Raw genomic sequence first — 11,453 nt, forward strand, 5'->3', positions numbered from 1 at the left:
GAATGGGAGGTCCATATACAGCTTGCACTGTGTGCCTGGAAAAGCCACAGGCACTCAATGGCAGCCCATGAAAGCAGCTGTTAATGGGGTTGTACTTTGCAAAGCCACAGGGTAGAACTACCCAAGGCCATGTTGTGGGAGATCGCCTTTTGCATCAGTGTGACCTGGATGTGAGTCATGAAGTCAAAAGAGATCATTTGGGAACTTTAAGGTTTAATGACTGCCCTGTGGGATTTCAGACTTGCATGGAGCCTCTAGCCCCCTTGTTTTGGCCGATTTCTCCCATGTAGAATGGGTGTATTTACCCAATGCCTGTACCCCCATTGTATCTAGGAAGTAACTAACCTACATTTGATTTTACAGATTCATAGGTAGAAGGGATTTACCTTGTCTCAGAAGAGACTTTGGACTTGGACTTTTGGATTAATGCTGGAATGACCTAAGACTTTGGGGGACTGTTGGAGGGGCATGATTGTGTTCTGAAATGTGAGGACATGAGATTTGGCAGGGGTCAGGGGCAAATTGATATGGTTTGGCTCTGTGTCCCCACCCAAATCTCACCTTGGATTGTAATAATCTCCACATGTCATGGGAGGTACTCAGTGGGAGGTAATTAAATCACAGAGCAGTTACCCCTATGCTGTTCTTGTGATAGTAAATGAGTTCTCATGAGATCTGATGGTTTATAAGGAGAGTTTCCCCCTTTGCTCAGCACTTCTCTCTCCTGCCGCCATGTGAAGAAGGACATGTTTGCTTCCCCTTCTGCCATGACTGGAAGTTTCCTGAGGCCTCTCCAGCCATGCTGAACTATGAGTCAATTAAACCACTTTCCTTTATAAATTACCCAGTCTTTGTTATGTCTTTAATAGCAGTGTGAGAACAGACTAATACATGCAGGTTCCGATAATGGAGTCTGTCCACTGGAGTGCCTCTGGCTCCAGCCACGGCAGACACATTGGAGGCCATGCTAGCAGGTAAGGAGGTTTTGGGGATGGCAGTGGCATCTAGAGCACTCCATGAGCAAGTTGTCAAGTGTTTGGGAGACAAGTGGTAACCTATTAGACCTGAGGAGGGCGTTATTAACTGTGCCCCACACTAAAACATACTAAACAAACAAACTCCAAATATCAATATCTGTCAGAGGCAGTGGCAATGACCATTATGCTAGGAATGCATTTTAAAATTAGGGTGGGAAGGCTGTGTTGTTTGCAATCCAGTGCTCAACTGGATCATAATAGAGTTGGGAATTTTTAGAGCTGTAATATGCTAGATGAAAGAAAACAAGTGACATGATGACTGGAACTGCCACCGCTGAGTTTTCTAAACTTTAAGAAAAGGCAAGAAAATTGCTTTTAGAAGAAGAGAAGTTGAGAATATGCCCAAGTGAATCCTCCCCACCTGCAATTATGGTAAATGTCTTTGTTTCAATTAATCTAATGATAATATATTTCATTCTCACTAAGTTCCAAGATGTAGATTCTGGACAAAGAGGCTGGCATACTGGAAAGTAAAAAAAAGATGTGAATCTTTGGGTCAGTGGTTCATTGAAGAATACTGACATTAAAAAAATGCTTATAGTGTGTGTTAAGTGCTATGAGAAAGGTATGTGATACAGTGTATTTTGAATTCACATAAAAGGAACATCCAACCAGACTTTGAAGGCCAGGAAAGTTGTCCAGAGAAAAGTAATGTCTAGGATTAATCCTAAAAGATGAGTGAGGGTTAGTTGACTAAATAAGGCTGAACAGCCAAACTATTAAGAGGGCTCAGGAAATTTCATCTAAATTATAGCTGAAAGGCAAACCTGGTAAACCTCGATATGGGTCAGTAAGTTTGGTGTTTTGAAAATCTTCTAAATTCTCCTCGTGGTCACACACCCCATCTGAGACCTGGTCTTGTTAGTATCTCTGCAGTTTCAGAGGAATGCGCAGGAAGTGGGAAAATTTAGATAAATAATAAAGCACATTTTATTCAATTAAAATTAAGGACATGTGTGGGAAAGCTAAAGGTAAATTATTAGATGACACAGAACTACATTAAACAAAAATCTTGGCCGGGCTCGGTGGCTCAAGCCTGTAATCCCAGCACTTTGGGAGGCCGAGACGGGCGGATCACGAGGTCAGAAGATGGAGACCATCCTGGCTAACACGGTGAAACCCCGTCTCTACTAAAAAATACAAAAAAACTAGCCGGGCGAGGTGGCGGGCGCCTGTAGTCCCAGCTACTTGGGAGGCTGAGGCAGAAGAATGGCATAAACCCGGGAGGCGGAGCTTGCAGTGAGCTGAGATCCGGCCACTGCACTCCAGCCTGGGCGACAGAGCCAGACTCTGTCTCAAAAAAAAAAAAAAAAAAAAAAAAAAAAAAATCTTTTGTCTCAGAATGTGGTAGGTAACAATAAAGATACAGATCTATAAATTTTTATTTTCTTAGAGGATAAAACCAAAACAATTATAGAAAGAGTTTAATTATGAAAGGATTTTGTCAATTAGGTAGATAAATCTGAGAGTTTGTCAATTTTAGAGCCTGAAAAATCTCTTTAAGTAGGGTAAATAATCTAATTTAGGTAACAGTCCTTGTGGCAGAGACAAGGCCCTGTTTTACCACATCATTTCCTCTTCCTGGATACTCCAGAAGACAAGATTTCTCAGCCTCCTTGAGGTTAGGTTAGGACTGAGTTTTATGTGATGGAATGTTGGCCAATGGAATGTGAGTAAAAAGACGTGTGTAAACTGCTTCTAAGCTTGAGCTCTAAAAAACTTCTCACATATTCTCTACCCCTCCTTCTCTTTTTATGTTGAATTTGGAAGACAAGATTGTCTATTATGTAGCTAAAAAGCAGAAGCAACTTGAATCTTTGACTCATAGCCCAGAAGAACCGCTGAGTAGATCCAATCTATATCAGACTGTAATTGAACAAGAAGTAGATGCTTGTTGTGCTAAGCTACTGGTATTTCTGGAATTATTTGTTCTTGAAGCAGAGCCTGATCTGTCCTGACAAATGCACTCTTCCTTCTAGAGGTCTTCCCATGCCCTCTTTTGGACTTGATGGGGGTCATTTGGGACAATAAGGCCTGATAAGTCCTTGGACATAGGAAGTGAGAGAGCAGGAGTCAAGAAAAGCTTTTGTGTTTTTTGGTTTGTGTAGAAAATATGATGGATTGAGATAACATTTTTCAAGATAGGTCCAATGAAGAAGAGCAGATTCAAGGAGTAAAGGTATGATTTTAAATTGGACATGTTATGTTGAAAAGATATTTGGGCTTATATCATGCAGGATCTTATAAATGCCTTTGAGAGAAAGCAGTGTTTTCATATGTCTAATTTTCTTTAGTATCTTATATTTATATACAATTTATATTTGTTGATGGATTGGTTCCCTTAGCTGTGTGTGTGTGTGTGTTTGTGTGTGTGTGTGTGTGTGTGTATGCACATATGCCTAGAATTGCTTTAAGTTGTCTATACACTCACATGAAGTACAAGTTGCTTGTTTAAATCACAATAGTATATTTATATTCCTTCTTTCCCTCACTTTCTCTCCGACATCTTTTCTGAATCTTTTTAGTCAGCATGTTCTTACTCTTTTAAAAGATATTTCTCATTAGGTAGATTGTAAAAGCCAACACCAATGTTAAATCCAAGTTTGTTACACAAGCAGTTTGGAAGGTCAGAATGATCTCCACAAGATGCATACCAGAAGCTAACTCAATTTTTGATTTTCCCAAATGACTTTTCTTGTGAAATCTGGTTTTCACATCTCCCTATGCTTTTCCCCAATGGCCTGCTTTTCAATTTCAAAATATAACCGGGACAAGTATTTTCGAAAAGTGATTGGTTTTCATTTATCTTTGAAATCTCTTGGATTGTTCCTGGGCATTTTTTTTCTAGAAGAGTGTTTTGCATAGCATGGGTATTAAAGGAGTCTTTGTTGACTGGTTTAAAGATCTTAGTTAATTTGAACTAGAAGGAAACTTACAGATCATCTAGTCCAACCCTCTCCTTTTATCGTTGTGAAACAAAAGCCCAGAGAATTGAAATGTCTTGGCCAAGTTCACAAGGTTAGGCTTAGACCTGCTGCTATTACCAATGATGCTGCTCCCTTATTTATGTGCAAAAGTTGTCCGTTTCACAAAGCCATCATTTATCTCATTTGTTCCTACCATAACTATGTGAGATAAGAAACACAGAGATTATCAATCCTTTTGGTTTCTTAACAAATGAAAAAATTGAGGCCCAGAGGAACTAAGTCAAATAGTTAGATTATCTTACTCATTTATACACACATATTGATTGAGCTCTTCTGTGCCAGGCGCTATTCTAGTTTTGTCCTAAAAGCAGGCAAATGCTTTGTACTCCTTGTATCAGGGAGAATGAGAGAGAAAACGCTCTAATAAATAATAGCTGAAATGAGTGAGCTTGCCTTCTGAATTCAGTCCAGTGGTGTTTTTCTCTACATCTCTGCTAATTAATTAAAACAAATAACATTTCTGGTGGATCGATTAATTCTTCTTTACTGAAGAGAAATAGCCCCTTTAAAGAATTTATCCTGTAAAGAATGCAAAGCATTTTAGATGCAGCAATAAAAAGAGGGCTTTAGAGAGTTATATAATTTTATGTGCTCAAGAGAATATGGAGAAACATCAGTACATGTTCCCTTTCTCTCCAGCTTTGAGATTTATGATTGGTCTGTTACAATAATAATAACTGAATATTGGCGCAAGAAATATATTTGATTCAGTGAGTAACATTTGACAGCCTTAACTTGTGAAATGTAGAAAAGTTCTTGCAGGAAGCTCCGGCAGAATATGTAACATACAAGAAGGTATTCAGGGAACAGAAAAATAAAATCAAAGGAACCTGCTACCCAATCTGTTTCATTAAATATGAAAATTAAAATGCCTTAACAAAATGCTTTCTCTTCCTCTCTCCTCCCAACAAACAAAAGCCTTGGTAGGCAGCCTGAAATTGCTCATCAAGGAAAAAGACCAGACTCGGATTTTAAATGGCTTCTTCTGAATGAAGCAATTAATGCTAAAAGGAACATGTTGTCTCCTCAGCATTTATAAGGTAAAACATTCATTGTTCTTGCTGGCACTCTATCAAGTTTCTCCTTGGACTAAGCGAGTAGAGAAATGCTTTGCTGCATGTGCTCTTGACCTCTGGTAATCAGGAGGATTTGGCTGATAAACCTGACAGGAATGGTTCTCCCTGGGACTGGAAATGTGCCCGGGAAATGTGCTCTTGAGTCTCTTTCACTCAGACCCTGGCCAGCCAGCCGTGGCGGGCCCATCAAGGCTGGCATCTCACCTATTTGCCAATTAGAGATGGTACTGCTCTATGATTGTGTAGGATTTGAAATGCATTAGTGTAATGCAACAGAGTATTGTCTTTACTTCATTGTATTTGTTCTGATTATTCAGCTTTTTCAGGTAATATTTTAAGAATATTACCTTCTTAAAGTTACTTATTATTCATTGACTCACTAATTCACATGTTTATTCAGAGCACATTAATTAATGAGCTCCAGTGTGCCAGAGACGGCTTTGGGAAGGCTCTGGAGTCGGTACACAGAATAATACATGGTGCTTGTCTTTGAGGGGCCTCAGTCTAGTGGGGGAAGCAGGCAGAGAAATTCCTTGTGACAATAAAACATAGTGGCTTAGAAAAGAAGCATATGTAAAGTGCAAGGGGAGCTCAGAAGGGGCGACAAAAGCTCCCTTCTGTATGATGATTTAAACCAATGGCTTTCAAACTGCACTGTGACAACCCTGGGAGATGGGGAAGGTGAAAGACACAGATTAACAAGAGAGTTTAGATTATTCTTCTGCCAGATCCCCTCAGGAGAATGGCTTTCTCTTTTGTTTCATGTATACATATTATGACATTTTTTTGAGAACAAAGTATGTGTGTGTGTGTATACACACACACACACACGTTTATGTATATTAATATAGATTTTCTTCATTAACTCATTTAATACTCTAATAATCTTGGCAGCAGGAGGCAATGTTCTCTCCATTTTATGTACGAGGAAACTATCTTACGTGAACATTTGTTATTTCATGGTCAGTGCTAAAAATAGCAATCTTTATTTTTTCCTCCATAAAACCAACCTACTGAAATATTTTCACATTCAATTTGGGAAGGTCTGCTACTGGCATGGAGCAAGATAAGAAATTGTTCAATGGGTAAGTGATGGCAGAGTCTAGACCTATCTTTGTATACAATAACCCACGTTAAATAAATCCTAACTTTTAATTTATTAGCTGGAAAGTTAAATGAACTTTTGACCAAAGTAATATTAGATCTTGCAATGAGATCCTAAGTGATTTACTTGAATCTCTTCTACCTTCCATTCAGTAGGTAATCTTGTAGGTCTCTGTCCACTCTGAATGTTTGCTTTTACTTCTTGTTTTCCAATATTGGATGATTTATTTAATTAATTTCTAGGCAACTACATAAAAAAAGTCTGCTTATACTCAGACAAAAAGTTTTCTTACTGTTTTTGATGTTAACTTTAAGATAATAATGTAGCATTGGAAGGAAACTCTGTATTACAGAGTCAGAACAAGTCAAATCCTTGTTCTACAAACAAGATCTATAACCTTGGGCGAGTTTCTTTTCTTCTCTTAGCTTCAGTATTCTCAGGTATAAAATGGGGATACTAATCCCAGCTAACCTCCCTTATTGTTTTTGAGGATCAAAAGAAATGATATACTAGAAATTATACGGTGAACTATAAATTGCTACATAAATGAAGGTGCTTATTATTCACTGAGCCCTGGGCCTGTTAGACCGTATGATCTTCTTCCAGGGTTGTTTGTTTATAGTTGATTAATTCCTCTCTCTCTCCACCCCACCCCTTTTGAGGTCCAAAAAGATAAGAGATTGGCAAAGAAATAAAAAGCCACAGCTTTCATGTAAACAACTCCTCCCCCAATTAATCCTTCTTTGGTCTCTCTATTCATGTGTCTTCTTAATCATAAGGCACAAATGAAGCATCACCTTCAAGCCCCATGTTAGGATTCTGCCAGCTCGGGGGCCCCAGATCTCAGAAAAGACCATCCTCCTCCTTTGCAGAATTTTTTACATCAGATTTATTTTTCTCATTGAGAGATTCCATTGCCTATTCAGAAAACAGAGCTGCAGGGTGGTTTTTTGTTTTTGGTATATTTTGTTTTATTTTTAAAATGTCTTTAATGATCAGGAAAAAATGCTTCTGTAAGAATATCACCCTGATGGCACTCCTTCTTTATTGTCTCACATCAGATTAACTTTCCTGACAAAGTACAAAGTGGATTTCTCCCTGCCAGCACTATAAGCACTGCCGATGCCTGGAAGAGAGCTGGGCTCTTTTCCTGAGTTCACAGCATCTTTATAGATAATAAAAATTCTGGAAGCAGGACTTTACTGACAATTTTGGTTTGGGGGATGATGCAGGAGACAGAGAAAAGTCCATTTGGGGCAATCAGGTGCTGACACCAGGAAAACTCTTTGTTCCACATAAAATAAGTCAATTTGACTCAGAAGATACATAGAGGGTAGAGTTATATTCTCATAAGGTGGCATGACCTTCTTCTAGTATTAAAAAAAAAAAATACCACTCTGCTTTCAGACAGAACTTGAAGGTTATTCTTCTTTCCTTAGTTGAGGAATCTGGTCAGAGAACAAGATAATAAATAGGCTTAACTCCTAGTTTTGTCACTTATTAGCTCGATGTCACTAAGACTGGCCACTGGTTATTTATAAATTGGGAAACAATACCTGCCTTAGTATCCCCTGGTATGTTGTGAGGGTTAAATGAGAATTTCTTCATATGTACGATGCTTTCTGATTTTAGAGCATTTTTATATGGGAAATGGGTGTATGTGATTAAAAGTGTGGTTTTTTTTTGGGCAGCAAAATGTGTCTGAATTCCATTTCCATTATTTCCTACCTCTATGACCTTGTATAATTCGCTTAAGCTTGCTGAGCTTAGATCTACTCATCATTCAAATGGAAATTAGACCTCCAAATTTATGGGGACATCAGAAGGATTAAATGATACAAGTGAAGTGTTTACCTTGGTACCTGGTGTTCGCTATGCATTCTATAAATTATTGCTAGCTGTATCTTCTTTGATTCCTATCAAACCCTGTAGGGAAGGAAAGACAGCTCTTATTCACATGATTTCATTGTGAAATAATTGCTAACCAGAAATGCAGAAAGATGAGTGTGATAATGATCTAGGGTTTGAATCCAGTTTCTAGACTTAAATCCAGGAGGAATATCCTGTAAAACAACATATAAACTTAGAGCTTCTGACCTCTAAGCTGTCAGTAATTACAAATCTGCATCTTTCCTTTGAAACAGGATGGTTTATGAAGATGACCTGGGTAAAAAGACACCCAGAGATTTCATGCTGTTGATTCACAGAAAGCCTGTTACTGTTCACTCCGTTGAGTCAGGCCTCAAAGTCTGGATCATCCCTTACAGAAGATCCTTGATAATATTTCTGATACACCTCCAAGGTGAGTAGAAGGAACTATGGGAGTGGCAACCAAAAAGGAAAATTATGATACCCGTAGGAATTTGATTTCAGTAGCCAGAATAGCATTGGGACCACAAAATCATTACTTAGGTGTCTGCTCCTTCAAAAATTGGGATCCTAAGAGGCAGGATGTCAGAACTGGAAGGATTTTAGAGATCATATAAGTGCTGGCATATGTTAACAAATGGCAACTATTGACACAAGTTAAAATTTTACCTGCCACAATGCATACTGTAACCAATGTGGCAAGTTAGTGGTCAACCTGAACCAGTACTTGGGCCTCTCACCTTTCAATTTTGAAAGTCACCTTTGCTTTGGAGATACTGTAGGTTATCTTGACATGAACATGACACGATCTTTGTCCTTAAGGCCAAAATAAGAGATATTAATACAATGTGAATACATGTGGCTATACTCCCAGGTAAAGGTCTTAGGTCTTTTTAAAGCAATGTGAAGATTCAGAGAAAAACAAACCATACTTGATTTGGAGAATAAAGGAGGAAAACTCACAAAAGAGGTGTCCTGTGGGTGGAACCTGTAGGTCCAGATGTTATGGAAGAGAAAGAAGTATGAAATTAATGGCCTTCATGAGGTAGAGTCTAAGTTGTCTTCCCTCAGACTCAGTTTCTCACCAGGAAAGTGAAGTTAAGCATAATTCCCTATACGCCTAGCTGGTATATGTAAAAATGTTGTGCTCAAATCCTTCCTCTTCTTCTCTTTACTTCTTTCCCCAAAACCACACTACACGTTCCAAGAGGTGGGCTCGTACTTCAGTCTACCAGGACCACTTTATACGTTGTTGCTAATTTTGATCTTTCCTCATAGCTTAAAAAAATCTTCACAGTATTTTTTATCATTGGGCTTTTGTGGGGAGTAAGAAGTAAAAATAACTTAAAATTTTTTTTTTTTTTTTTTTTTTTTTTTGAGACGGAGTCTCGCTCTGTCGCCCAGGTTGGAGTGCTGTGGCCGGATCTCAGCTCACTGCAAGCTCCGCCTCCCGGGTTCACGCCATTCTCCTGCCTCAGCCTCCCGAGTAGCTGGGACTACAGGCGCCCGCCACGGCGCCTGGCTAGTTTTTTGTATTTTTTTAGTAGAGACGGGGTTTCACCATGCTAGCCAGGATGGTCTCGATCTCCTGACCTTGTGATCCACCCGTCTCGGCCTCCCAAAGTGCTGGGATTACAGGCTTGAGCCACCGCGCCCGGCCAACTTAAAATTTTTAAGATAAATTTTGCACAATTGCAAGATGAGTCAGAAAGGGAAAATTCCTATTTGTCATGTACTCTCAATTCATTTTGCTAGACTCTTGTGATAGACGAACCTTTGTGCAACTCTCTCCTAGAACATGGGCCACCATGGCATTTGCGTGGAATCATTGTACCGGAGCTGCAGTATTGTGCAAAGATGGCCTGGAGGAGGGGAAAATGACATCTTAAAGAAAGGGACAGAGTATTGGAAGTCAGGTCGAAGTAGGTTTATTAGACTTAGGAAATAAAAATATAGGACATCTAAAGAAAAAAATTGTTTTAAGTATGTCTCAACCATAACATGGAACATATTTATACTAAAGAAGTTGTTTATCCAAAATTCAAATTTAACTGGAGTCCTGTATTTTATCTGGCAACTGTAGTTGAATGAGACACAAAGGTCAAAGAGTTAAGAAGTAATAATGATATTTTTGTAAGAGTTTATAGTTTTCGAAGTGCCCTCATGTTCCTTATCTCATTTTGACCTCATATCAACAAAAGGTTGGTACTATTTCTCTAATTTTAGAGATAATGAAAGATTAGGCTGAGAGAGCTCAGGTGACTTTCCTAAGGACATGCCACTGGTAGGTGGCAGTGTTGGCACTTCAACTCAGCTATTTTATTATTAGTATTATTTTCGAGGCAGAGTTTTACTCTTGTTGGCCAGGCTGGAGTGCAATGGGGCGATCTTGGCTTACTGCAACCTCCACTTCCTGGGTTCAAGCGATTCTCCCGCCTCGGCCTCCCGAGTAGCTGGGATTACAGGTGCCTGCCACCATGCCCGGCTCATTTTTTGTATTTTTAGTAGAGACAGGGTTTCATCATGTTGGTCAGGCTGGTCTCAAACTCCTGACCTCAGGTGATCTGAGGTGATCTGCCCACCTCAGCCTCCCAAAGTGCTGAGATTACAGATGTGAGCCGCCGCACCTGGCCCAACTCAGTTATCTTTGAAACTTATTATTTTGAGATAATTTTAGACTTAGGAAAATAACAACAACAACAGCAACAACAACTTCTCCTAATATTAACATCTTATCTACCCATGGAACAATGACAAAAACTAAGAAATTAACTTTAGTACTATTCACTAAAGTATAGACTTTATACATATTTCATCAATTTTTTCACAAGTGTCCTTTCTTATTCCTAGGATCCAATTCAGAGTTCCACGTTGCTTTTAGTTGTCAGGTCTCCTGCCATCTGTGACAATTTCTCACAGTTTTTCCTTTTCTTTCATGATTGTGACACTTTTGAAGAGTACGGATGAGTTATTTTGTAGAATGTCCTTCAATTTTGGTTTTTCTGATTTTTTCTCAGGACCATACTGAAGGTATTGGGAAAGACGCCACAGCAGGGATACGTTCTTCTCAGGCTGTGGTATATTATGTTGATACGTATTATTGGTGACTTTAGCCCTGATCACTTGGTTAGGATGGCATCTGCTGAATTTTCCTCCAGAAATTTGCTGTTTCCCCCTTTGTTATTACTAAATATTTTGAGAAGTGACACTTGAGACTATAAAAATATGCTGTTTATACTTAAACTTTCCCTCATTAACTAATTTTAGCCTCTTGTGGTGGATCTTGCTTGTTGCCATTGTTATTATGATGTTGTAATGGTCATTTTCTATTTTCCTCATTTTCTCTACATTTATTAAGTGAAACTAGTCTGTTGGAAAG

The sequence above is a fragment of the Chlorocebus sabaeus genome, chromosome 15 (assembly GCF_047675955.1).
Source record: "Chlorocebus sabaeus isolate Y175 chromosome 15, mChlSab1.0.hap1, whole genome shotgun sequence".
Taxonomy (NCBI): domain Eukaryota; kingdom Metazoa; phylum Chordata; class Mammalia; order Primates; family Cercopithecidae; genus Chlorocebus; species Chlorocebus sabaeus.